Consider the following 25,589-nt stretch of genomic DNA (forward strand, 5'->3'; position numbering starts at 1 on the left):
TTTTTATTAGTAGTACTGATGGTTTCCGTGCCAAAAATTGGGTGTAGGTAAGCTTCTTCCTGAACTGATCTGATCCAATAGCCCCTCCAACATCCTTCTTCTCTTCCTGCAAGGAAGAAATCATCTGCTCGAGGTGCAGTTCTGGCATCAGTAATCCTCCCTGATGCGTAATTTTAGTCATGCTGACTATGGTGGGACAAGCAGCAGGAGATGCCTGAGCCAACTGCGCGGTCACTAGCTACCCAGACAACAGAGGGGAACAGCCCTCACAAAATCCAGCCTTGTCGTGTCCCCCCGCCCCCCTGCAGGCTCTTTTACTCCCACTATAGGGGCATCGCTCATCCCTATGCTTTTTATGATCCTTACACTGTACAGGAATCTAGCCAGCATCTTACTAATCTATTTGACTTGGCTAGGACCTACAACGCACGGGTGTGTATGAGCAGGAAAAATTTCTGCCCTTGTCACAAAGACCTAACACTGCCACAGCACAGACTGTGCAGATGAAACCACATGAAAGACTGCAAAGCAAGGCAACTGTGGCAATTTTGAGTTTTGATTATGACTTGATTTTACCTGCATTATGAATTCCTGCAGATCCCTTACATTCCCTTTGCATTGGTGAAAGACGGTATAAACTCCTACCCTTGCTATCCTGAGTACTACAGCCTCTCTGGCAAGAAGCCGAAGTACTAGTTTGTAAGGGAAGGAAGGGGAGAGGATGGGCAGGGCAAGTGCAAAGAAGAGCTGAAGCATCTCTTAAACTCTAAACAATTCATCATGCAGCTAGCTGGCAACTGTTTTGTACTATGCCATTGCCCAGTTTACCCTCTCAGTTCAAAGAAATAGCTGCTTGAAAGCCCTTCTGCTAACGCGGTGGCCACCATATTTGGAACAAAACCTCTTTACAAGCCAAATCAGTTTTTTTTAATCAGCTGTTTTTGGTTTTTTTTATTAATTAGCTCAGCCTCAGGCTTATGGCGCTCATGGAATTCAGGATACATTTACTAACCCGTGACTTACCTCCAGGTGTAGTATTAGCCTTGTTTTCCTGAATGATGAATTAAAACACACAGGTGTGCTTGAGACTAGAGAGCAGATGGGGCCAGTACAAGAGGGTGTCTATGAACTTCACTGATCAGAAGTAAAACCATATGCCTCTTCACAGAAGTCCTATCAGACAATACACTCAGGAAGTCTAGGCTGTAAGGTCACAACGTGGCCCGCTGGTCAGCTCTTCTGGAAGGTGCTAGAGACTTCGACTGTCTTGGAAACTATGATGTTTCAGAAACACTTGGAAACTACTCCTTATAGAAAGTTACAACTTTCCAGTCAAACAGGCTGCTTGTCCTGTCAGCTTTGTGTCAGACCTACCAGCAGTGGGGCCTCCTTCGGTGATTTTGATGAGAAAAGATGATGCCCTGCTTGTTCCATTGGAAAGTTCTTTCTCAGCTTTTTAACTCACTAAATACAAACTGGAGGTGCTGTTTGCAGGGTCAGATGTTGTTACTGCAATTAACTGATCTTCACTGAAGGACAGACTGGTGGTGTGGTGACAACAGCAGCCTGTGCCTGTTACCAAGGCTGTTACCTGTCTCTAAACAAATAGGAGCTGCTGGGCAGGCAAAAGTGGTATCTGCCTCCATTACATGAAGTTATTCAGTTACACCGGTCAATGAACTGTAGCTGATAAAGCAGGAGATGTCTGATACTTCTGTGCTGGAGCACAGTCAATTATCAGCTTTTGGATCTCCGCAGACCCCACTGGCCTTTATCTTTTTCTTTCTGAAGCTTTTTAGTAAAGCTTCAACCATTTTGTGTGTGTAAGCGTTTGATTTATGCACTGTAGCAACCTTGATCCTACCATACGTCGGGACTCCCCATATGTTCTTTCACTTGTAGTATCCACAAAATTCACCCCATAAAGGCAAAAGGTATAGCCTGGCTACAGATCCTCTGTCATTCAGCTACAAACAGCTGGTAGTGCACATTACAAGGCTTATTTAAAGCTCAAGTACTTTCACCCACTCTCTCTGATAACTAAACTTGGCACATAAAAACATGAAAATAAAAATATCAAAGTAGTGTAGCGTTTCAAGGAAGCATTCAGGAAGCAGACAGCATGTCTTGCTCCAACACAGAGAATCCTGTGGCTGAATGTGTGGTGCATGCTTTGAGAATGTACCCATCTCTGGTATGGAAAAGACAGGTCATCTAGGTGTGGTTGCATAACTTACCATGTAGCTAGCTGCTCACCCTTGCATTCACTAGTCCTTTCTGTGAGGATCTACTGCTAACATTTCAGTTTCAGGGAAATCTCCACAACTGACTCTTGATTGGAAGCAGAGGAGTGTTTTCATACATGGGAGTGATCTCAACAACTCGTGCTATCGACATGTCTGGTGGTTAGTTGAGGAATAACAGTTTTGAGGCACGAGAATTATCCGGCTCTCGTTTTCTGGGAGAGCCACTTCCATCTCAATGTTTACAAATATTTTCAGCTTTAGCCACCTCAAATATAGTTATTTAATTAGACTCTCAACAAGCCATTTGCAGCTTGTTCTTGGCACAAATAATGCAGCGAAGTGCAAGGGGCAGACAGCTTTAAATCTAGTGCTTCCAAGTTGAAGGAAAAAGGGGACTAAGAAAGGTGGCTGTATAGGACTAGAGCTGTTGTAATTTATGCAGGTTTTCCATGACCACTTCAATCACCAGAGATCCTCAGAACACCTCATTTCACTCAGTTCCTGGCCTAGAAATGCACTTCATTGGGGGGGGGGGGGGGGGGGGTGTGGAAAAGGACGGGCAAGGTGTATTAATGAGTGCTGCAACCTGGAGCAGTAGGAAGACAACCAAATGATCCTATAAATTTCTCCCCTGCAATGAACCCCCCGGCTTTCCAGCGGTCAGCTTCCAGGACAGGAGTGGCAGCAACAGTGGCTAGCTGTCAGGGATATTTGCCCTTGTCAGACAAATTAGAGGTGGGTGTCCCTCTCGTCCTTTCTCTGCAATGACTCTGTGGTGACACTGGCACTGTTAAGAGAGTTTTAATTTTAAGACTAAGTTTGCAAAAGTACAGATGCGGGTGCTCCTGAAGTGACCGCACGTGACCCAGTTTGAACCTGAAAGCAGTGCAGCGGTACCAATGTCATGAGTGCCTTCACCAAGGAGCAATGTGCCAGGTAAACCCGATGACTTAAGATGGAGTTATCTCAAGGAACTGCATTTTGTGCTGTCTTTACACAACTAACTGGGCTGCCAGGAGGCACCTGTGACAAACTGGATAATGGGGAGCAGCAAGTGCAGGGCTGCTCTGCAAGGGAGGAGGAGCCGGTAGCTGAGGGGGGGCAAGATGAGGAGATAAACCAGATCTAGGGTCCGTCCAGGCAGAAGCAGCAGAAGATGGGGTCAGAGACAGGGCTGGGAAGAGGCACAACTGTGCCGTCGCTGTGGCAGGGACTAACGGGCCAGGGCTGAGCTCAAATGGTGTCCTGGGCCATGGGCAGGGGTGGGGGAAGGTCCCAGGGGAAGCTTGGAAGGGACAGTTAGGGCTAACAGTGCCCTCCGGGCCACGGCCCTGGAGTTCACACCCAGAAGTTCTCTCTCAAGGTAGAAATCCAACTTGTGTTTCAAACAGAGAAATGTTTCAGTCCAGTAAGTAAAGTACATAAGCAGCCTTCATTGTGGAGATCAGAACATCAAGTACCGGAGCAGAGAATCACGTTTTTCTTCTCTCAGGGTATTTGACACTGTTTTCTGTGTGCCTCACTTCTCCTACCTTGTAGGAGGTACATCATAGCTGTCACATTAGTTAGATCATCCAGTCAGTCGTGCATTTGATCCTACATTACTGACATTCTTGTAGTTGAATGAGAACAGAAGAAAATACTACACAAGAAGCCAATTCTGATCACTATCAAGATATTGATATAGTCACTGCAGCTGTTAACTGAAAGACATTCTTGTGGCCATAGAAGCCAAACAGTGAATACCTTATTCAGCTGTTGCTCCGGTGAAACTTGCAAGGGAAAACAGCAAAGAGTCGAAGATCTAACCTATAGATGATCACAGAGAAGCCTGACGTAAATAAAACGTAAGGGAAGCTTATAGTAGTTGAGCACATTTGCTTCTCTTGTACATAAGCAACTCTAACTCTTTAGGGTAATTAGGGTAGGAGACAGAAATAACCCAGATGATTGTACTGTCAGAACAACAACTATATCCATCTTTGGGAAAACTTGCATACAGAGTTCCGTGGAGCAGGGAAGCCTTTTAAAATCAATGGCTAGAGCAGGACCTCCTGGGAGGCACATATGCTTTGCATTATAGATTGAGCTGAAGCCAGGAACGTTGGGATAAAGCAGGGTTCACAACCCACATATCCTTACCTGGCTATAGGCACGAAGCGCCACTTTTCATGGTATAGACAGAAACACCCAGTCTAGTAAAACTACCACCATACAACTTTGTGTCATTAAGATTAAAATTGTTATCAGAGGGTTGCATCTGTCTTCAGGTCAGGACTTCAATTTGGATTGAGGTGTCCCAGTAGCGCTTTGGCAAAGTTGTTATTTTAGGATTTTATCAAAGCTCTTTATTTTATGTGCTTTGCCTGCAAGTCTATGAAAAAGTACCTTGTATCTGCCTATGCTATTGCAATCAGTTTTTGAAATTCGTGTAGCTGGTACTTACATTTATGAGGAGAATGATATTCACTGCAAAAAGAAAATTTTACATATGCCTTACACTGATACCTTTTATTTTGCCCAGAATAAATGACTCTATAACCAGGGGAATCAAGAGGGGATTAGACTCTAATTACATTTTAGATACTCATTATAAAACTTACTATACGTGAATAACAGTCTTATGAAACGTTAAAAAATTGCATTGCATGGTAAAGGAAAAAAATGTTATTACGAAAACGCTTATTGAATAAACGGGCTTGGGAAAACCTCTACATACGGGAAACCGGGTTTATTCTCTTCGCCTTAATATAGGGAAAACTGGGTTTTGCCAATAGACTGAACCAAATGCTCCCTCTGGCGGTGCGAGGTCGGAAATAGCGCAGCAGGGGGAGGCCCGGGGGGGGCAGGCTGCTCCGGCGGATGCAGCTGAAGTAGGCAGGTTTGGAAAGCCCTGAGCTGTTACAGCTCTGGGTTTGCTTTTGTTTTGTTGCGATGGTAAGTGCAAGGAAGGAGGCGTTTCTCTTGCTGGGTTGATTCTGAAAGAGGAGCACAGGCGGGCCTTCCAGCTTGGTGATTTTTTTTCTTGCTTGCTAGTCATTTCTCGCTTCCTAGAAAGAAAAATGAAAAGGCCCCTACCCTACTTCCCCAGAGTAGGTGCTCCTTACTGATACTACCTTCTCCTGAGGAAAAAGACCAGAGAGTGATCAAACGGAGGTGCTGGGTGACAGGGACAGAGGGATGTTGGCAGGGTGGGAGAAGAAGAGGGGAGGTGGCCTTGTGAGTACTTCGGACTTCTGCTGTCATCGTGCTGGGCTAAGAGCCGTGGCTTGCGGCTCTGTTGTCAGACCTAAGACAATCACAGGACAAAGAGTTGATTATTAATCAGAAGAACAAACTGAATAAAAATTAAAGAGGGGAAAAAAGTATTTAGGATTGGATTTGTTCCCTAATGGGGAAGGTGGAAATATGACAGCGGGTGAGACCTGGAAGACAGACAGGGCTGAACAAAGTTGGGCCTGAAAGGTTGAAGCTGGAGGGAAAGGCACTGAGATGGAGTAACTGGCGAGAGGTGAGTAGAGGAGCTGGCTAAGAAGAGGGAGGTAGCTTGGGTGTTTGTCACAGCTGAGTAAGAGCGTGGATTTCAGAAAAGCTGTGAACTATTACATTACACAGAAGGGCCTAGACCTACCTATGTTTCCAGAACAGACCTGGTTCTCCGTCTTTTCTCAGGTGTCTCTGTTCAGTGCTTTTTCTTCTTCCTGATACCAACTTTTTCCTTCAATTCCTTTGACATATGAGGAAAAGGTAGGGATACTTTACAAACCCTTAGTTATGACGAAGATCTTCAAAGGCTGCTTAGAATCCCCATTTGGATAAAGGTACATTTACCAAATAAGACGTCCAGATATGTATGATATCTTGATGCAGCAAAGTAACCAAAGGGAGGATTTGATGAATACTGAATTTGGGGGGTTGTTCAGAGATACGTAATTTAGCATGTAGGTATATTTAAAAGAATGCTTGCTGGTAAACCATGGTCATCATCTCAGCTCTCTAGCTGGTGAAAACAGTAAAAAGATCAAACCCCCTCTCAAACTGGTAGCAGCAATGACTATTTCCGTGCCACTTTTGGTTGTACAGGCTTTCCCAAGCAAATGACGTAGTACACACAGAGGAATTTTATTTCCTTGATACATCCTGTGTAACTTGCCTTTCCCCTATCAAGTCAGATAGTGCTTGACCCCATGCAGGTGACTATTCATTGCCTAAGCCCACCTTCTACAGGCTTGAATACTGGCCTTTTTCTTTCCCTCAATTATATTATTTCAAACTGTTTCTGTAGTGGTTGGGCAATTTGACAGGCCAATCTTGACCGTCTATGGCCCCCTTGTCACTGTTAGCCCCGACTGTCCCTGCCCAGCCTAACCTGGGGCTTCCCCCAAGCCTACCCATGGTCCAGACCCCATTTCAGCCCAGCCCAGGCCCTTGGTCCCTGACTGAGCTATTCTGCGGGTGTGCTGTGCTGTGCTCTGCCAGTCCCTGCCTCACTTCCTGGCTAGATTTGGGACCCGTCTTGCCTGTCACTTCTCCCCAGTCCTGCCTCACAAATCCGCGTGGCTCAGAAAGAAAACTGGGGAGAGGGATTTTCTGCCTTGACCTTGCAGCAGGCCGCCGACGGGCAGGCGCCACTGCTCCCTCTACAGGGATGCTCCGGGGAGCACGGGCGGGCGGACCCCGGCTCGCCCCGGCTGCGCGGCGGCCGCCACGGCCCCCGGGGCGCTGCGCCCGCCTCTCCCCGCGGAGGCAGCGCGGGGGCGGGACGCGCCTCGGCTCCGCGGGGAGCAGCTCCCCCCCGAGAGCTGAGACGTGTCAGGGCGCTTCCCCCCCCCCCCCTTCTTTTTTCCTCGATTACCCAACTCAACGGTAAATGCTGCTTGCCTCACCCGTGCGGTGCAGCCGCCCCCCAGCAGCCCGTTACCGTGGAGATGTCGCGGGTGGGGGGGGGGTGGGGGGGGGGGACCCTCCTGCCCGCCCTCCCCTAGCTGCGGCAGGGCACAGCCAGCCCCGCACCGCGCCTGAGAAGGGGTGGGATGCTGCATTCGGGCAGGTGTGGCACGGCGAGATGCTGAGCCCCGCAGCTGCAAAGCAAGGGTAAAACCACCGGGAAAAAAAAAAAAACAACACAAAAAACCCCCCGGAGATACGGAGGAGAATTAAGGAAAGAAAAAAAAAGAGGAAAAAGCTGAAGCGAAGGCTGGCATGTGCAGGTTTCCACGAAAATGTGGGGAACCGTCCCTGCGGTCGCCCGAGGAACCCGCCGTACCCGTGCTCCCTCTCTCCCTCCACGCCCGGGGCTTTCGTGCGACTGCGGGGGGACGACGGGGGCTCCCGCCGCGCTGCCCGCCCGTCCCTGAGCCCCGCGTCTCCCCCGGCGGCTCGGGCCCACTCGCCCCCCCGCCCCGGCAGCGGCTGGATGCTCGGCGCGGCCACAGGCTGCAGGCGCGGTGCGTGAAACACGTGAACCCCAGATGCATTTTATTGCCCGATAGTTTTCCTACATGGGAATGTATGGGAAGCGGGACTCCTCGCCTCGCGCATCGCACCGCACATCACGGCCCTGCAGCAGAACATCCTCGCCGCCGCCCCTGCCGCGCCCGCAGCGCGCCGCGCCTGCCCTCTCCACACGCCCTGCGCCCATTTCGCTCCGTCTCTATCGAAAATGCAATCCGGAATTGCCCTTATCACGGGCCAGCTACGCGTCTCTCACTCGGTGCTTGTCCCCAAATGAATGCGAAATAGCTTTCATTGTCCCCGCTGAAAGACGGTGCTGCTGGCTTTGAAGCCGTGGCGCAGCCGGATCGCTCCCCTCCGCGCCCCCGAGCCGGATATCCCCGAGGAGGTGCCGCCACCGCGGTTCGCTTCACCGGCCTTCCCCAGCAGCGGGGCCCCGGGGGGCGGTCACCCGCCCGAGAGCCAGCGCCCGGCCCGGCACAGCAGCCCCTGCCCGCCTGCCGCTCGGGGAGCAGAGGGCGCCCCAGCCCCGCGCATCAGCCGCCGCCGCCGCCGCCGCCGGGCTCCCGCAGCGCGGAGCGGGCGCGGAGCGGCAGTCAGGGCGCGCCCCGCTCCGCCGCAGCCGGGCTGTGCCTGGCGGCAGGGTTTTTAAAAGACGGAGGTGGAAGGTGCGGACAGTGCCCTTAGTTGCGGCGGAGGGTGCGGGGGTGCTATGGCGGCCCCAGGGACGCTTTTGAACAGGGGTGGAACTGGAGGGATACCAGACCTGACGCCCCAGCGACGTTCACGCCAGCTCTTCAGCTGCAGGAGCGCGCGGGAGACATCCATTCTCCTGAGAAATGGGTTGCCTTCCTCTATTTTTTTGTCTTTTGTGTTTAACGGGCAGACCCTCTCCTTCAGCGTGCCAAAATCACAAACGCCTGGGATTTCTCAATCTCTTCCGCCTGCGCCGCCCCTCTCCGGAGGGGGAGCGGGCTCCCGCGCTCCCCGAAAGGGCTGCACGTCCAGGCCGGCGGCCCGGCTTGCCCGCTCCCTCCGCCGCGCAGCTCCCCGGCTCCGCCGGGCCCGGACCCGCCGCCGCCCCGCGGGGCACTGCCGGCACAGCCGCCCCCGCCGCGCCGCGCCGCGGAGGGCGGCGGAGCGCCCCGCACCTCGGCGAGCGTCCCCGCGCCGCGCCCGCTCTCCTTGGGGCAGGAAGGCTGGCTTCTCCCTTCCCGCTCCCCGTCCCCTCCTCGACGGGATCCTCCCTGAGATTTTTTTGGGGGGGTATGGTTGCAAGGTGCGTTTGCGGACCGCCGAGCAAGTCCTCCCCCGGCGCGCAAGGCGGGTAGTTAAAACCTTGGGTCCGTGCGCCCCCTAAGCGCGAACGTCGCGCAGCGCATCTCCCGCCTGCGAGCCTGAAAAATAAATAAATAAGTGCGTGTGGCTTTTGAACTGCCCACAGACTGTCACAGAGAAGGGGGGAGGGAGGGAAAGAGGGAGGGGGAGAGAGTGAGAAATGCAGAGGCAGCAGCCGCGGTAGCGGCGGCATTGCTCCAGCAGGCACTAGTCACTCCAGTCCCGGCGAGCGAGCAGGGGAGAGCCACAGCACTCAGACCACGCCGAGCGGGCTCTGGGCTACCCGGGACTCTCTTTGTGACGCCCCGGCACACAAATACACAGAGGGGGAGAGAGGAAAAACAGAAACAGGTAAGAAGCGGTATACCTCACTAACGCCATTTACATAGCAGACCCCGAGAGCTTTGCCATTTTTCCCATTTTTCCCCCCCGTGGTGTCTCGGATGCGGGGAGAGGAGATGTGCCTTTGAATCGGGAAGAATGGGGAGAGCGGAGCAGACTGGGAGCCGCCTGCCCGGGCACACTGGAGGAGCATCGCCGCGAGGAGCTCGATTCCTCGAGAGGGAGACCGCCTAGGAGGGGATTCGAGGCACAAAATGGACTGAAGGCTCTTCCGTGAAATTTAAATGCCCGATAACGCTTTCATGGGGGGGGGGGGGGGGGGGGGGGAGGTAGCGATGGGTGTGGTGGGGCGAACAGTGGTTTATGCCCAATTTCTGTCCGGTGCCTTGAGTCTGTTTGCAAGGGAGGCTGCTTGAAAAGCCCAGTAATAATGGAAAAGAAAAGATCCCCGAGCCTCTGCACGAAATGAACCGCCCGGAGAAGAAAACGCACCACGCGGGGAAGATGGCAGGGCGGCTGGGCGGGGGGCGGTGGTGGTGCAGGGAGGCGCCGGGGGCCAGGCGGCTTGCGCGGGGGCTCGGCGGGGCCGGCGCCCCGGTGCCGGGAGCGCGGTGCGGCGCTGCGGGGGGAGGCGGGCGGGGCCGGGGGTGCGGAGGAGCGCAGCCCGCGGTGGCGGCGAGGCGCGGGGCGGCGCGTGCCCATTGTGGCTGGCAACAATGCGATTGTTCTCGGCGAGGCAGTGAAGGAGCGGCGTTGCCTTCGCCGTCACGCGCGCGCGTGGACGCGACGGCGATTCTAATCCCTGCTCTCGGCGGGGCGCTGTGCCAAGGCTTTGGGGCTCGGCCGCCCGAGCCCCGCCTGGGCAGGGGCGCCAACCGCCCGTCCAAATAGGCAGGGACCGCCCTGCCTGCCCCGCTGCGGCTCCGCTCACAGCGCACGGCGCCCCGATGCGCTTATCATGAATATTCATCGAATGCCGCCCCCTCCTTCCCACAGGTCCCCCTTTCCCCCCCCTTTTCTGTTTTTCCCCACCAAAGCAAGCTACACCGCCCTACCACCTTTTCTCCTTCTCCTCCCGGCCCGCCTCGCTGCCTCGCCTGTCCCCACGCACACGCGTGTCTTTCAACGGCGGCTCTCGCGAGGAACTTCCCCCGTGCCTCAGCTGGGCGTGGCGGCTCACGCGGGGGAAGCGGGGGGGCACACACGCACACGGGACCCGCCCGCCACGCCGGGTGGCCGCCCCGCGGGGCCGCTGGCCGGCGCAGGGGGCGCGGAGCCGCGGGGGACGAGCGAAGCCGCACCGCCCCTGCCCGCGCCTTTGTCTCTGCCCGGCGCATGCGCGGAGGCGGGGGCGGGGAAGGGGCCGGCGGCGGAACAAAGGCGCCGCGCTGCGCTGCGCCCCCCGGGCCAACCCCCTGCATCCCCCCCCCGCCTTGCCGGGGCTTCACCCGGCCCCGGGGAGGTAAATCGGGGCATGCCAGCGGCATCCCCCGCCCTGCGCCCGGCTTAGCTTTGGCGTCTGGTACCGTGCGCCACGGCGGAGCGGACCGGTCCCGTCGTCGCCCGCCGTGCGCCCCTCACCTCGCCCAGACAAACCCGGCGTTTCTGAAGGTGCTGCCCGCCCCGCTCCCTGCCCTCAGCAGATTCCGGTCGGCGGAAGGCGAGTGGCTGCGGGGTGCCCCCAGAGCCGCCCCGCCCCGGGCTCCAACCCCCCCGCCAAACGGCGCAGAAGAGGGGGAGCGGGGGGGCGCTCTGCAGCAGCGCGGGTGCGGCAGGTCCGTTTGTGGGTCCTCCTGCTCAAAGAGGGCGAGGTGGGTGCGATGCGCGTGCCGCAGCTGGACGCCGCGGGGAGCAGCCACGCCGCGGGGACGTGCCTGGTGCCGGGCTCCGTCGGGGGGGGGGGCACCCGTGCTCTGCGTGTCCGGGCGGTCTCCTGAAGCATCTCCCTCCGCCGAGGGGAAGCAGTCTTCCAAGAAGAAGATTTTGTGTGCGTGTGTGTTAGTGCGACATCTTGAAATCTCTTTTGTTCGAGTTGTTGCATCTCGATGCTGGCATCGGCGCTCGTTCCTCCTCCGCCCCTTTTCCTTCCAAGCAGATGCTCTTGTCCAGAATTAGGATACATGTTTCTCTTTAGGGTGAGCATGCTTGAGCCTGTTGGAAACGGATGATTTTGTAAACGACTGTTAGTTTCTGAACAGAGACAACCGGTGTATTTGTCAAGCTGGAGTTAAAGATGACGGAAGAATATTGCAAGTGGGCTCCTAAACAGAGGGTGGCAGTGGGTTTTGTGGCTTCCCCTCTAGGGTGACGAACGTTCACTGGAAAACATACACCCCAAGGCCCCTCACACCGTGATTCCCTGGTATTTCTAGTGTTTTCAATTAAGGTCCCTTCTGAAGAAGCACTGCCATCAGAGCCCTGAAGTCTGTCTTAACGTCCCCTCTCTGCTTGCCAGATGCTTGCCAGGCACCACCTAGACCGGTGGCCAGGCTTCAAACACCGAGGGTTTTTTCCCAGCGTAGCTGTTCCCCATTAAGCACGGGAGCAGTGAGAGCGTGGGGTGGGAGTGCCGTACGAGGGGAAGATGCGGCATCTGCTGCTCCTGCTGTCTCCAGTGGAGATACCTTGACCCGCGCAATCCTTTTGTATTCAGGGTGTTTCTGAGAATTTTGGGCAGACCCTCCACGCTTTAGGAGGGGAGGGCAGAAGTAAGGGCATGACCAAAGGTTTTGCACTTGCTGTCTCTACTGATTGTCTCACAGAACTTCATGTGAGGGAGAAGCTTTGCTTTGTGATCTTCCTACCTCCTGGATTGTATGCAGTGAATATTTTCTTTTTGTCTGGCTGTTTTAGTTTCACTGGAGAGCGCCAGCTCTGGTCTGTGATGGAATAAACTCAAAGCGTTGGGAAATTCATGGTGGCTCTGTCTACTCTTCTATGCTTCATGTATGAAATAGCTGATGGTGTAATTCAGAGAAATTGTACGTAGCTGCCAAAAAGCAATCATGCAGCAGTTTTTTCTGTTGGTATGAACCTCTGAGCATATCATACCTAGTTAAAATAAAATCAACATTAAAAGGTAAAACTGGTAAAATTACAGTTCCAGTTATTGCATGAAGCAATGATCAGGGCCTTTTTTTTCTTTTCTTTTTTTTTTTTTTCCTCTTTTCCTATGCTTCTTTGCGTTTGAAATGCAACACCCACTGAAGCAACCTGGTGATAAAGATTGATTTATTTTAGAAAGTGGCATACCTTGGAGCATAGCCTTTCCCTGAGATTATAGAGTGTGCACACTTGATAATTTCAGAACCATCTCTAGAGCTTTCTCTAGTCCTTAAGTATTTGTGTGTTTTGATCTTTCAGCATTAAGTGTCTGGAATAAATTGTGTTTTCCAAGTGAAGCTTCTTGTGTTTGTGCTGTGTTCCACTGGTAGCTTTGCCCCATGCAGTGAACCATGAAGTCCTTCAGCAGAGCCTCCTGTGTACAAGACAGCTTCTGTCTGAACAATGCTAAATTCTTCCCTTGTGCAGGCACCCATCCATGCCCCTATGGAATACACTGAGGGACAGAAGCTAGTTGCAGGGCAGAAACAGGCCTTCCCATGAAATCTTGGGACAGTTCTGTCCAGCTACATTTTCAGGCGTTTAGCTACCATTGAGCTTCTAATTATTTGGAAACTTGCCATTGAAAGCTGATTTCGCACTAATTTTGAAAACAAGAATTTCAGAATATTTCTTTTTTTTCCCCTCCATCTGCAAGAAGAGGATGCTACATTTGTATGTACACATTTGTGTGCAAATCCCAGGTCTTGATTAGGTCTGTAGGTGTAAATGCAGTGTCCTTGGGTGCACTGTAAATTTAATGGTTAAAAACTGAGTTCTTCAAGTAAGCAATCTGGATGCTATTCAAATATAATGAAGAGTTATCAACCAATACTCAAAGTCCTACCTTCATTTCTACAAGGGTAGTAAAGGCAGGTCATTTTGAAGTACTGTACAGATGCATTGAGACAGCTTCATAACTAAAGAAAGAAAACTTAGGAGGGGCTTTGGTTGCTTCTTCTGTGTCAAACAGGAATGACAAGAATGAGGTAACAACTAGAGAAATCAAAGAAATTCCTGAAAGCATTAGAGACTTGAAAATAGAAACCATATGCGGCATAATAGCGGTTTCATGCATTAGTAGGAAACGCTTTCAAGATTAAAAAAAATGCAGGGGGAAGAAGGGGGGAAGCACCTCATGCAGAATGGAAAGGACTTTAAAGTCCTCTCTACAGCATCTTGTATCTCACAGCTGTCTTTCTTAAAAGCGTGATGCCAGCTAAGCTTCTTACTTCAAGATGGAGAAATGCAGTTAGTATGAAAACGTAGCTGTGCGTTATTTGATATGAAAATTCATAAGTTTAAAATAGAAAAATGATTGATAGCAACACGATTCCTCAAACATGAAAGATTTCTGACTTGCCAGAATCTGAAAATAAAATCCTTTGACTTTCTTCAGCACACCAATAAATGTAAGGAGATACTGATTTGTAACACATGTGGAATGGTCAGGTTTTGCCTGGGAGCAAGATGTGTAGTAATTCCCTCTTAAGTATGGTTAATGGAATTTAACTCTGAGGAAACAGTTTTATTAATAAAAACCTTCTGTCTTAGGATATAAATCAGAGGCCGATCTCTTTTGATGTGTTTGGTATTGTGTTCTGCAGAATAGAAATTAAGTAGGCTGTATAGTTGATCTGACTTGTTGGGTACAGGCTGCCAAGTACCTCACCAGTGCTGTAGTGTTGGGAAAGCCACATGCTTTTTAGTCACATGTTGCATAGTTTAGATTTTAGCCCGGTAAGTAGTGCCACATATGATTACGATCTGCTGGTCCAGGGATTTTTTTATTTTTTTTTACCCTGGAGGAATTTGAATGTCTTTTCAAAAGATTTACTTTTATGTACACTGCCCTAGCAGTTGTTCAGAGCAGCATGTACTCGGTGCTTAATGTAACCGTAGGGCTGATGGTAGGAGCTTCATTTTGGTTAGAGACTTGCTGTCCTTACAAAGGATACAACACTGAATGTGTAATAAGATTGGGCCTTAACCATCTAACTTTTGCAACTTATAAAAGTATGTTGATGGGTGCTTGCTAATGTCATGATGGTGGTTGTAGTACCGATGTGTTGGCGTGAAGAGGACGTGAATGCGATGTTGAAGCATAACGTTTTACTCCAGTCAAAAGCCTAGTAACTATAATGGCAAAGCTTCCCGTAGGATTAATTTTAATGACAGAAATCTATGCCATCATGACTTTACATGACAAATGGAAGCCACTTCTGTACAAGTAGTAAAATCAGGAAGCTGCTGTCCATTTCCTGTTTCAATAGTCCTTAAATACTTGACGGGATGTAGACCATAACCTCTGCAAAAGGATAGAGCCTGGTTTTAGTTTGTGAATTCATTTTCTGCTCTTATTGGATGGTGAAGGAGGGGCTCGTATTCAAAATAAAGGCTTGACGTTATTAACTTTCAGGATGAAGTAGAAGATGGTCACGTAGCAGGATGTTGTAGATGTGCATCTGCTAGACAAATTTAAGATGATTGACGAACTATGGAGAAGAAATGAAGTAAAGTTAGACAACACAAAGAATAGATCAACAATAATAGAACTGATACAGGTCTCTCTCATCTAACTACCTTAGAAAAGCACATTCAAAACAAGCGCAAATCAGGATGTAGAAAACAGTGAAAACCCAGTTGCAAACACGTATTGACATGGGGGAGTAAAACCATGAGAAACCCTTTGGTACATCTGTTTGTCCAAGATAGACTGGAGCCTGAGAATTGCTACATCAGCTTCCTGTAATTATCCTTCCCCAAAGCAGCGAAGCGTGTCATTCGGGGAGAAAGAAAACAGAAACAAAAACAGGCTAGAGGTGCTATAAAACTAGGAGTCTGGAAAAGGATAGGGTGAAACCTGTCACCACTAGATGCGGTGCTCAGATGATTTCGGCATTCCCCATTCGTACGCAAAGTTTCCTGTTGCTTGTATTTTGGCCAGCACTGGTAAGTGCATGATTGACTTCTGCTACTAATTGTGCTGAGCTGGTGGGAGGAAGCAAATTCAGTGAGCTCTGAGGTGGTGAAAACAGCTCTTCTGGGTTTCTTGCCACCACCACAAAAACTGAGGCAAATGGGGAAAATGTGCTAGCTGCTCTAACCCACAGGCTTCCGAAACAGATGGGCTGAGAGGATGGGGCTCGTTCTCCTCCAGCAGCATCGCTCAGCCCTCTGTGCGAATTCTGCACCGGTGAAGGTACAGCCCGCGCTGGGAGTAGCTGGTCTCACTGAAGAGTGGGTGAAAGCTGCCTCTTGCCTATTGCTTTCCTTCTCAGATCTACAAGCCCTGTGAAGCAAGGGAGACAACAGCTCCTCAGAGTGTAAAAGTGAAAATCGGGCCAGATTTTCCAGGCTCTTCCATTCCATGCTTTGCTTGAGATGGAGCAGAGTGTACTGTTGGTTTCTAACTTCATTTCACAAGGAGCTTTCACTAGGAGCACGTGAGGCCTCTGTAGTGTACCTGAGTGCTCAGGATAGACACTGAGCCTGTAATTCAAATGCCTAAATTAGCAGACTAAAGCAAATGTGGAGATGTGGAAACTCTTTTCTTTGCAGTCCATACGTGCTCTGCATAACTCCAACATTCATAGTTAAGAGCATCCTGATGCCTTTAGAAAGCTGCACGTAGGATGTGAGATTTCAAGGAGAATGACAAGTTGTCCATGCAGACAATTTTTTCTGATGGATCTGGTATCATTTGTAGGGAAGGATTTTGGTAAGAAGGATTTATCCGTTCTCTGTTCCTGTACGCTCTTCCCTTTTCTCATTTCATACCCTCAGGGATCTTCACCTTGAAGAAAACCATCCTAAAGTGCAGAGGTATCAGCAGAACCCTTTTAAGCCGCTTGTGGCCATCTGACGTTCCACCAGAACTGTACGTTTTAATGATTTCCTCAGTGCTAGTTTCCCTAGGTGATACTTAGAGGAACATTCAGCTTTCTGCATAGTGGCCCATGCTTCACATCCAGTTGCCTTGAACTGATGATATTGCCTTAATGAATAATAATTTTAGAACCAAGCTAAGTAAGAGCTGCCATGTGCACTGAAATATGATAGCTCACCTGAGTGTACTCTTTTCCCGTGCATGTAATATTGAGTAAAAGCTTCAACAGAGCTCAAGAAAAGTAATATTACAGTATTTTTTTATAAGCATGAGAATAATTATTAGGTCACTGAAAGTTCAGCTGTCATCCTCTTCTGTGGATGAGTCAGTGACTGACAGATTCATGAACCAATTATTGGTGGTGATGGCAAGAGAAATGTGGCAGTCCTCGTGGTGTCTCATTCCTGACCAAACAATACATTGTATTGACAATCCACTACGGCACAATGTCTTGAAAGTGGCCTTCAGTGCTGAGGTAGCTTCTGTTACCAAGGGTTCAAACTATACTGCAAATCACCTAGAGGTGTTTTTGTAAACGTCTCTTGAAGCAACGCTGTCACCAAGGCATTACGGAGAAAAGCAAATGTATCAGTCAACAAATGACACATATAATGGATCCCCCTTGCTTGAAGCAGGATAAATATTGTGTCTTTAAATACTTGCCATCTCTGTTTTAACTTGGAGTTGATATATGGAGGATGGTGTTGAGGGAAACAAACTGGCTTTGCATGTTCTCCCACAGCCATTGACCGTGAGAGGCGAGAAACTGAACATCCAAGTGCCTCACCATCTAAAACACAGAGGTGATAGGGAGCGAAGGAAGTTCTGCACTGACAGATCTGTGGTTCAGAAAAAAAGTCTGTCCAGGAGTTTGCTGTGAAACAATGACAGTAAATTTACAGTCTGAGAATAGAAATACTTATCTCAGCAGCTTTTATTTCCTTTCTACTTAAAAAACCCAAGTTCTTTGGGACATTTTCTCCTGGTTAAAGAAGCTATTCAATATGCTTCTTGGTAGAAACTTTGTATTCTAACATGTCGGGATATACCATATTATCTCTGTGCGTATTTGTAAATGTGTCACAGTAAAAGAAGTTTCGGTGTCTCGAAGCTAGTACTTACTCGTTTTTTCAGCTAGCTTTGGCTCTGTATCCTTCCTTGCCATGTTCCTGTCGATCATTTATCTGTATTCCCATTAAATTGTCACAGTGGTTATGTTGCCATTTCCCTTGGTTATCCTTTCTAGAAGTCCATATTTTCAGCTGTGAGCTAACAGCCTATTTCAGAGAACACCTTGTTAGTCACGCAGTAACATGCAATATGTGCGTTAGCAGATATGCAGAACACAGTAAGATCTATGTCATAAGCTTAAGTGTGTGCTGTCATTCCTGTGTAATAAATGGAGATATGAGAACAAGAATCACCTATTGCAAAACTTTAATTCTAAACTCTAAACCTCATGCTACTAGACCCCAACTTTTTGCATGGATATGGCTCCCAAATCTAGACGTTCACTAGAATGAGATCATATCAACATGAGAACTTGATCTTAAACGAAGTTTTATGCAAATCCTGTAACAATATGGAAATCTTGGGGCTCTGACAGCTAAAAGCATTCAACACTTTTAACTTCTTATCACTTGAAGAAATACTAATGTGATTTCTCCATCTGCTGACTGAAAGGGAATAGAATTTTTTCCTTTTTACATGTTGTTTTAGTTTTAAGCAAAACTGGCTCTTGACTAAATGAAAAAAAACCCCAAAACAACCCTGTATGTGGTAGCTTGCGTTGTCAGTCTTATTTTCAAGAAGAACTAGATTTGTTTGATTCCTGTAGGACATTAAACAAATTGCTGCAAGATCATAATTAAACTACATTACTGAGTTGCAAAACCTTCCAAAACAGACTTTTAGGGGAAACATTTGCTATTATAATAAACAAAGCTTGTCTGTCAAGCTGTGTCTTTGCTGGGCTGCATATTGCATAAAGGCCAGTAGCTGTCACAGTCATACTGGCCTGAGTTTCTTTCATAGAGAAACCCTTCTTTGGGTCCAGTTCTAATTGCTTGAGATTTTCATTGTGTCCAAATAAATCATAACATCTATAAATGATGGAGACAACAACATGATTGCTGTGCAAATTCATTATGAATGCCATCAAGATGAGGGCCATGTTCAGGCCAAATGAGGTCATGATGGCAAATATATATGCCTTTTTTCTGAAGTACAAGTTTGTAGTGACAGAGTGAAGACACAAAATAGCCGTTGGTCACTGTGGAGGGTCCCCAAGTAGGGGGCCAGAGAACTGAAGTAGTTTGATTTAGATCATCTCCTGTACATTGAGCTCCCAAAGACCAAGAAACTCAAAGGACGTTATTTTCGTTAGAATTACAACTAGTCATCTCAGTTAATTAACTCCTTAAATAGAGAAAACTTACAGCGATGAGAGAACCAAAATAATAGATAAAGGTTTATTCACAGCCTGATGTCTGCCCATGAGCCCTTGCAAGTTTGGAATACTAATGTTGGCTTCAAGTACGCAGTGGTTTTCTGCGTTGGAGCAAATTTTCACAGTCCTCCCTGTGGAAAGGTCCCAGATTTCCTTTCCAACACCTTTGGGGTCTGACTGTGGGTCTGCTTCATGCTCCTCACAGCATTTTCACAGTTTTGTTCCTGAGCTGCAGGTTCCTAGCTTGAATCTCTTGCCTGTCTCACCCGGCCATCTCTGGAAACCTTCTCTCCCCTGAGCAGCCTCAGGGACTCCTCCAGTCCCCTCCAGGGAAGGAGCTCCTCTGGCCACTCAGTCTTCTTCTTAAAACAGACAAATAAAATGAGACTGTCCATGGGAGCCTTCTGTGCTGTCTTGCAAACACAGTGGCTTTGGTGGGACTGCATCCATGGGGCATACATGGTCTGAAGTGCCCGTCATCGGCTGCTGCGCTAACAATGTTCATTGACTCCCTGCACTGGAAAGGAGACCAAAGAGCTAACTTAATTATTACAAATGCCCTGTTTTATCTTAATTAATCTAGCCACATGATTCTGGCTCCCTGATCTAATTAGCTAGGGAGATAGTTAAATATAACTTCATGTTTCTAGGCGCATTTATCTATTTGTGGTTAAATCTGCTCACAGTTCCTAAGAGACTATATTTCAAAGTTATGGAGTCACAGCCGGGAATACCTCCCAGCTGCCCTTCATCTGAAATAAAAAATACAGAGAGTTGATCTTAATTAACATGGAATATTTTTTTATGTTAGCAATACACCTCATAATATACAATCACATTAAAGCCTTTCATGGAAACAAGGAGGCATCTTTCTCTGTCCTGCCACTGAGGACTAACAAGTAACTGTGTTGTACACAAGAAATGGGATTTCCACTCTTCAGGTAGATGAACATAACTCTAGACTGTATGTGGAAAATAATTGCACTTTGCTCTGTAACAGATGGAAGATGGTCAGTAACCTGAGTTAAAATAATTTTAATAATTTGAAATGAATAAATCATAGTAAAAATTCTTTGTCCGTGGAATCATTTCTAACAAAGACGGTACGTGGTAGTCATAAAGAATATGTGATCAGAATTACCACAAAGAAGATTTTGTTGACCAGAAAGGGACAAGAAGAATAACAGAGGTCCACTCCCTAGTTGTGCTAAGCGTTTGCAACCAAAACCGAATAAATTGTCTTTTAACTGTCCTAAAATGGACATCTAAGATTTTCCTTTCATATACTATGCATTGAACATTTAAAGATATTACTTGCATGGATCATATGCCACATAAAAGAGAGATACTGTTCAAGTGGATGCACACGTAAACAATAAGAATGATCAAACAGGAGCTATGAGAGGGAGAAATTAACACATTGGTTTTGTGCAGTGTAAAGATGAGAATGATTATTTTAAGAAGAGGTAGGAAAATAACCAGCGAGAGATCACTCAAATGTAACTCATTCTGCCTGGGGGCAAGAAGAGAGACTATCTAGATTTCTCTTGAGGTCCCTTCCAGCCCCATGGTTTGTGGGATCAGGCATATGGGGAAGCTTTGGAGCAAGCTTGTTCTTGAGTGCAGAGAAATTAGTTCAGTTGAAACAAAATCATTCCCAAGCATACTGATTTATTGGCAGTATGTCTGAGCTCTGTTAAAGCAGAGATCAAAAGATAAACCCTCTGCTAAGATGCTTTATGAACATGGTATATGCTAGAAAGAAATATACAAATAAGGCTTTTTTAGAGCTGACAAGAAGAGATTTAATTTATTGATGCTGAACAGCATAGGTTGTTAAACAGAGATTTCTCATAGCACTTTTGACAGAATTCCTGAAATGTGCTGTAAGTTTGAGGCTATTCTTCAAATTGGGACTGATGTGCAAGAAGGGGAGTAAAGCTTACAAAAATGATTGAGGCTTTTCAGTTCCTAAATTTTATTTCAAGACAGTGATATATAGTCTTGTGGGTATGTTTGAAAATTTTACTCTGTAAACCCAGGATGAAATTTTGTGACTGCATCTGAGGACAGCTGTATAATTCTAATTGATACGACAGTAGGATGTCTTTCGTTACTTAATCTATAGGCTGCAGAGACGTTTGCTGGGTTGTTCCACAGATGAGTGGAGAATCTAACTGTGTAACAAAGGCTATACACACGTTTTCAACACATGGTTGCTCAAACTTAATGGCATAATAACAATAGCTTTGAAGGTTAAGCCTGATATAAATTAGGCTCATTTCTAAAGAAATCCTTGGTGTGTATTCATAAATGGTTTTGAATAGACTTAATGTTTAGCTGAACAAATATCTTTGTGCAATCTATCTTTTGTGAGCAGGTGGGCAGCTGCCGTTGAAGTTCCTGGTTCAATACCAGGGGCTCTCTGTGCTGCGGCTACTTTGGACTACGTGTTTGAAATCAATCAACCTTTTTGTACCTGAGGGCAACCTGAGATTTATTTAGTTTTCATTATGTGCTTACTGGAAATAGTGTTGTGCTCTTCAGAAGCACTTGCAGTATTTGTACGTATGTTTCTATCTAATGAACCAGATTCTTGGCTAGCTGCCCACATCTTGGTGTTGTTAGAGATGAGAAACTGCTCACCTTCATTTAGCTGCTAGTTGTTAGATTATGCAGCGACGTATGGATTTCAAGCCTTGCACAACAGTGCTGGCATTTTCTAAAGCGCATATTTCAATGAGGGAGGCATGTTTGGGAGCAGAGCTAGAGCTGTGGGCTTGATTCTGGTTTTATTTACGTTGTTGATCAGTGAGTATTTGCTTTGAATCTAATTGAGTTGTATTAATAAAGTCAGAGCTGTGAGCAGCTAGAATTCCCCAGTGATTTTGATGGTTGGGCGGGCAGCACTGATTGAGTCTGATGCTCTCGTGTGATATAACAGTGCTTGTGTTTGCAATCGTAACATGTAAGCATTTACCAAAACATTAAATCCTGGTGTTCTGTCATCTGTTTGGTTTTCCCCCGTCTTCCTCCTTGGTTCCTCTGAGAAACCAATGGTAGGTTAATTTGGATAGTATCGATGTTGAAGGCGAGTTTCCTACTGCCTGAAGAGGAAGAAGGATTATCTTTTTAATCTGTAGAAGATAAGTGTGTGCAGCAGTACAGTTTTCATGTTGAGTTAGATAGGTCAGAAAAAAATATGCCTTAGGTTACAATTATTTTGGTCAGACGTAAGATCCGTGGCATTAGGTCTTATTGATATTAATAAGCTCATATAAACTGGCACAAAGGGCTGCAGTCTGTAAAGCAGAGAATTTTTTTTCCAGTACATGGGCCTGTACACGTACAGCAGACCTAGTAATTATGGCAGTGAGGGAAGGGAGTATGTCCTAGATATATTAGGCTATGCAAGTGCATACTACTATGCAGTAGTATATACTAGGGTAGGTAGGGAGTGTATACGAGTGTATACACAGGCAGTGCCCTCTTCTCTGCAGTAGATCTCTGTGTGGGAGCTACTGAATGAGGATGGTGGGTTAGGGGGGTCGTGGGGCTTTCACTGCTTGTTTTGGGTTTGAGTCAACATCCTGCGTCGGAGCTGGCTTCAGCTGTGTTTTGGTGGTGAATCTGGTGTTGGTAAAAACTGTTCACAAGTGATCCAACCAAGTCTGTTTCATCAGCTGCCTTACGGAGCTCTGCAGTACGACCAACAGGTAAGCCAGATGAAGTGCTAAAAATGACCATGCTGGAACTTCATTCAAGGGTTGATATGCCCTAGAAAATAGTTATTATCTTCAAGTATTATGTGTGTGCCGATGTTTAAACTCCAGAGCTGGCTGATTCATCACAGAGAAATATCTGACATGTATAAACCAGATATGGCTGGAATAATTAGCCTGCTTCTTCAAAACCCTTTTCTACTTAAGAGACAGGCCAATGAAAATAAACATGAACTTTAAAATCAACCCGCAAGTTTGTATTTCAGGATTAGAGTATGCTTTTGAGACTACTATCTGCAACAGTAGGGTAGTAAAAATATTTCCATCTTCTACCATAAGGTAACTAGCCACTTAATAAAGAGTACAGTTCATAGAGTTTTGAGGTTTAAGACCTAAAGCATGCAATAGCATACAAAGCCTAGGGACTAATGAGTGTTAATTAAAGAAAGGCATATATCACATGCCTGTTGGTAAAGCACCCTGAGGATGTGCAGCAGTAAGAAAACTTGTTGCAAAAAGTATAATGTTAATTATTTGAAATTTGAATATATTTTAATAGATTTTGTAGCTTCCTGTGTAGTACCACGTCCTTTGCTTTTTTTTCACCAAATGGGAAGTATAATACTGAGAGGAGGAAAGTTTAAATAAAATCCTATCAGCAGTTTCTAGTCAAGTGAAGAGTATTTTTGACTTTATAATTTTTATTTTCTTTTACTTTTTTTTAAAAGATTGTCATAAAAAGGTTTGAGGTTTGGCCATGACAATGGAGCTGGCTGGGAATCTTTCAATGAAATGTTTTCTGCTGGAAAATGTTTGAGTTCTTGCAGCTCAAATTCTGTAGGTATAATCATAGAGGTTTTTATTTCTAGCTGACAAAAAGGACAGACTTACTCACTTTGAGCTAGCTAATAATTTAATGCATAGGAAACTCATGTGGACAGCCAAGATTCAAATTTTTGCTCTTGCTGATTCCAGCTGGGGTATTAGACCTGTCTCCTATAAAACAAGTGAGTAACTTATTCAGCAGTCTATTGTCCAGTTTTGGTCGGGTCAGTCTCAGCCTCTACTGATGGAGCTGGCTACTCCATGCTATATAAACTACCAACTGGCAAGGGAACGTCTCTCGTCAGAGCACTCACCAATGTGCTGAAAGCTGAGGTTCAGGTCTGAACTGGACAGCGAAGAGTTGAAACATGCTCTTTTATAGATAAAGTCATGCTCTTTAAGCAAAGAGTTTAAACCTGTGGCTATTTTTTTGCCTGTCTGACTGTGAAAGGTCGTATAAAAATGCCATAATACCAATACCAATCTTTTGGGAGACTGGACAGCTTTTTACCATGTAGCTCTAGTATAAAGCCAGTGTCTTTGTTTGGCTTCATAAATTACATGTCTACCCCTTCTGCCGTTTTGCAGTATTTTATTTGTAGGAGTTTCCGGGAAGATGTTCAATTCCTCAACTGCCAATTAAGTGCCTGGCACGAATCTTAACCATGGAGCTGGTCCCGCTATTTTACGTGAGAGGCAAATTACATAGCGTGAAAATTTTAAATTTATGTTACAGTGTGTGGGATTTTCTTCCTTATTTGAGAACTAATCCCATCTATGGTGTTAGATGCTTCCACCTCAAGGGTGCAGGTAGGACAGCTGAACTGAATCAGCAGCTCCTTAGGGTGGGCTGGCTGCATGCTCTCCCCTGTTTGCTTTGGTTTTTCTAGCTGGGCTCCTTCTCTCCCAGCCCCGTGAGCTGAATCACCTCGCCCAGGGGTCAGCTAAGAGCCAGACCAGCTGCAAGGGAAGGGGAGTGGGCTGTGGGCCCATCTCACTTGAAACAGCAAGCTATTTAATTTGACTTAGCTGTATCACCTCAATACACCTTCATTTCAAGATTTTGATGATTTTTAATGTTATTCCTCTAAGCATGTTTTTCATCTAAACCCACATTTTTAAGACTGTCCATCTTATGACTAGAACATGGAAACACCACATTATGGAATTTAAGAAAAAATTGCACAAACTTTTGCAGATTAAAACCAATTGTGAAATCTTCCAATAAAATGCTTTTTGGTTTAAAATCCAGTAAATGAATTACCTCAGTGCCAGAGGGCTAAATCTGCCCAAAGATCACTGTATGTCTGAACTGACAAGGGAGTTCCAGCGTGGGAAATCAGAAGTGAGTTAACTCAGACTGTGACCTCTAATGACCATCTACATCTCTTACATCCGTATCTATTTTGTGTAAATGAAGACGGACTCAAATCTTAAACTTCCTTTTTTTTGGTCTTTTTAAGTTGTTTCGATTCCCGTAAAAGCAAGCAATAACCCTTATGGTTTATGATGCAATCCTTTTGTTTACATCTGAGTAGAGATTGATGTGTAAAACTCAGGTGTGAGTAAAGTGGTACATCTAGTAAGGGGATGCCTTGGAGCATCTGACACTTCTGTGTCTTGGGCAGGAGCCAAACGTCTCAAGGGATATTGTGATCCTGGCACTTCGAGACAGCTGCAGAAGGCTCACTAAATTCTTACTTTAATGTTGTCTTTTGATTCAAATATTAAAAGTGAGTAGGTTGTTATGATAAAACTGTTACATTGGACTGGAAACTTGGGTTCATACTTTCAAGTGTTTCTAATGTTCATTTAATGCTGACTGGGGGGAGTTGGGGGGATTTCCCTCAGTTTTAATCAAGGGGACTACATTTAAATTCCTAATACATATTTATGATCTCTTCAAAGGAGTTCTTTTTTTTTTTTTTGGTTAATGTAAGAGTCATTCATAGTTTGCTTCAAAAGATAAAGGATATTTTAGCTCGACTGTTCCATCTGCAATTCCTTATTCCACTACAAAACAGGTCATTGAGACTACAAGTTGTACTTCTTGATAGAATTAGATCAGTAAAGCAGCAATCAAAATGTATTGCACATAACAAATTCACAGACTCACAGACTCACAGAATCACTAAGGTTGGAAAAGACTCACAGACTCACAGAATCACTAAGGTTGGAAAAGACTCACAGACTCACAGAATCACTAAGGTTGGAAAAGACTC

General features: G+C 46.8%; 1 protein-coding gene across 2 annotated transcripts in view; it reads left to right on the top strand.

The window, feature by feature from the left end:
- The first annotated feature begins 9,234 nt into the window (after nt 1–9,234).
- The window catches only part of BASP1 (brain abundant membrane attached signal protein 1), a 52,653-nt gene continuing 36,298 nt past the window's right edge, over nt 9,235–25,589 (top strand). Inside the window, exon 1 of one of the 2 annotated variants that reach the window (XM_059815572.1) lies at nt 9,235–9,389. The gene's annotated coding sequence lies outside the window, so the exon portion shown is untranslated. Of the gene's footprint in view, nt 9,390–11,161; nt 11,192–25,589 lie in introns of those variants that run through there. The other variant, XM_059815573.1, reaches the window with a different exon arrangement.

The sequence above is a fragment of the Gavia stellata genome, chromosome 3 (genome assembly GCF_030936135.1).
Source record: "Gavia stellata isolate bGavSte3 chromosome 3, bGavSte3.hap2, whole genome shotgun sequence".
Lineage (NCBI taxonomy): Eukaryota > Metazoa > Chordata > Aves > Gaviiformes > Gaviidae > Gavia > Gavia stellata.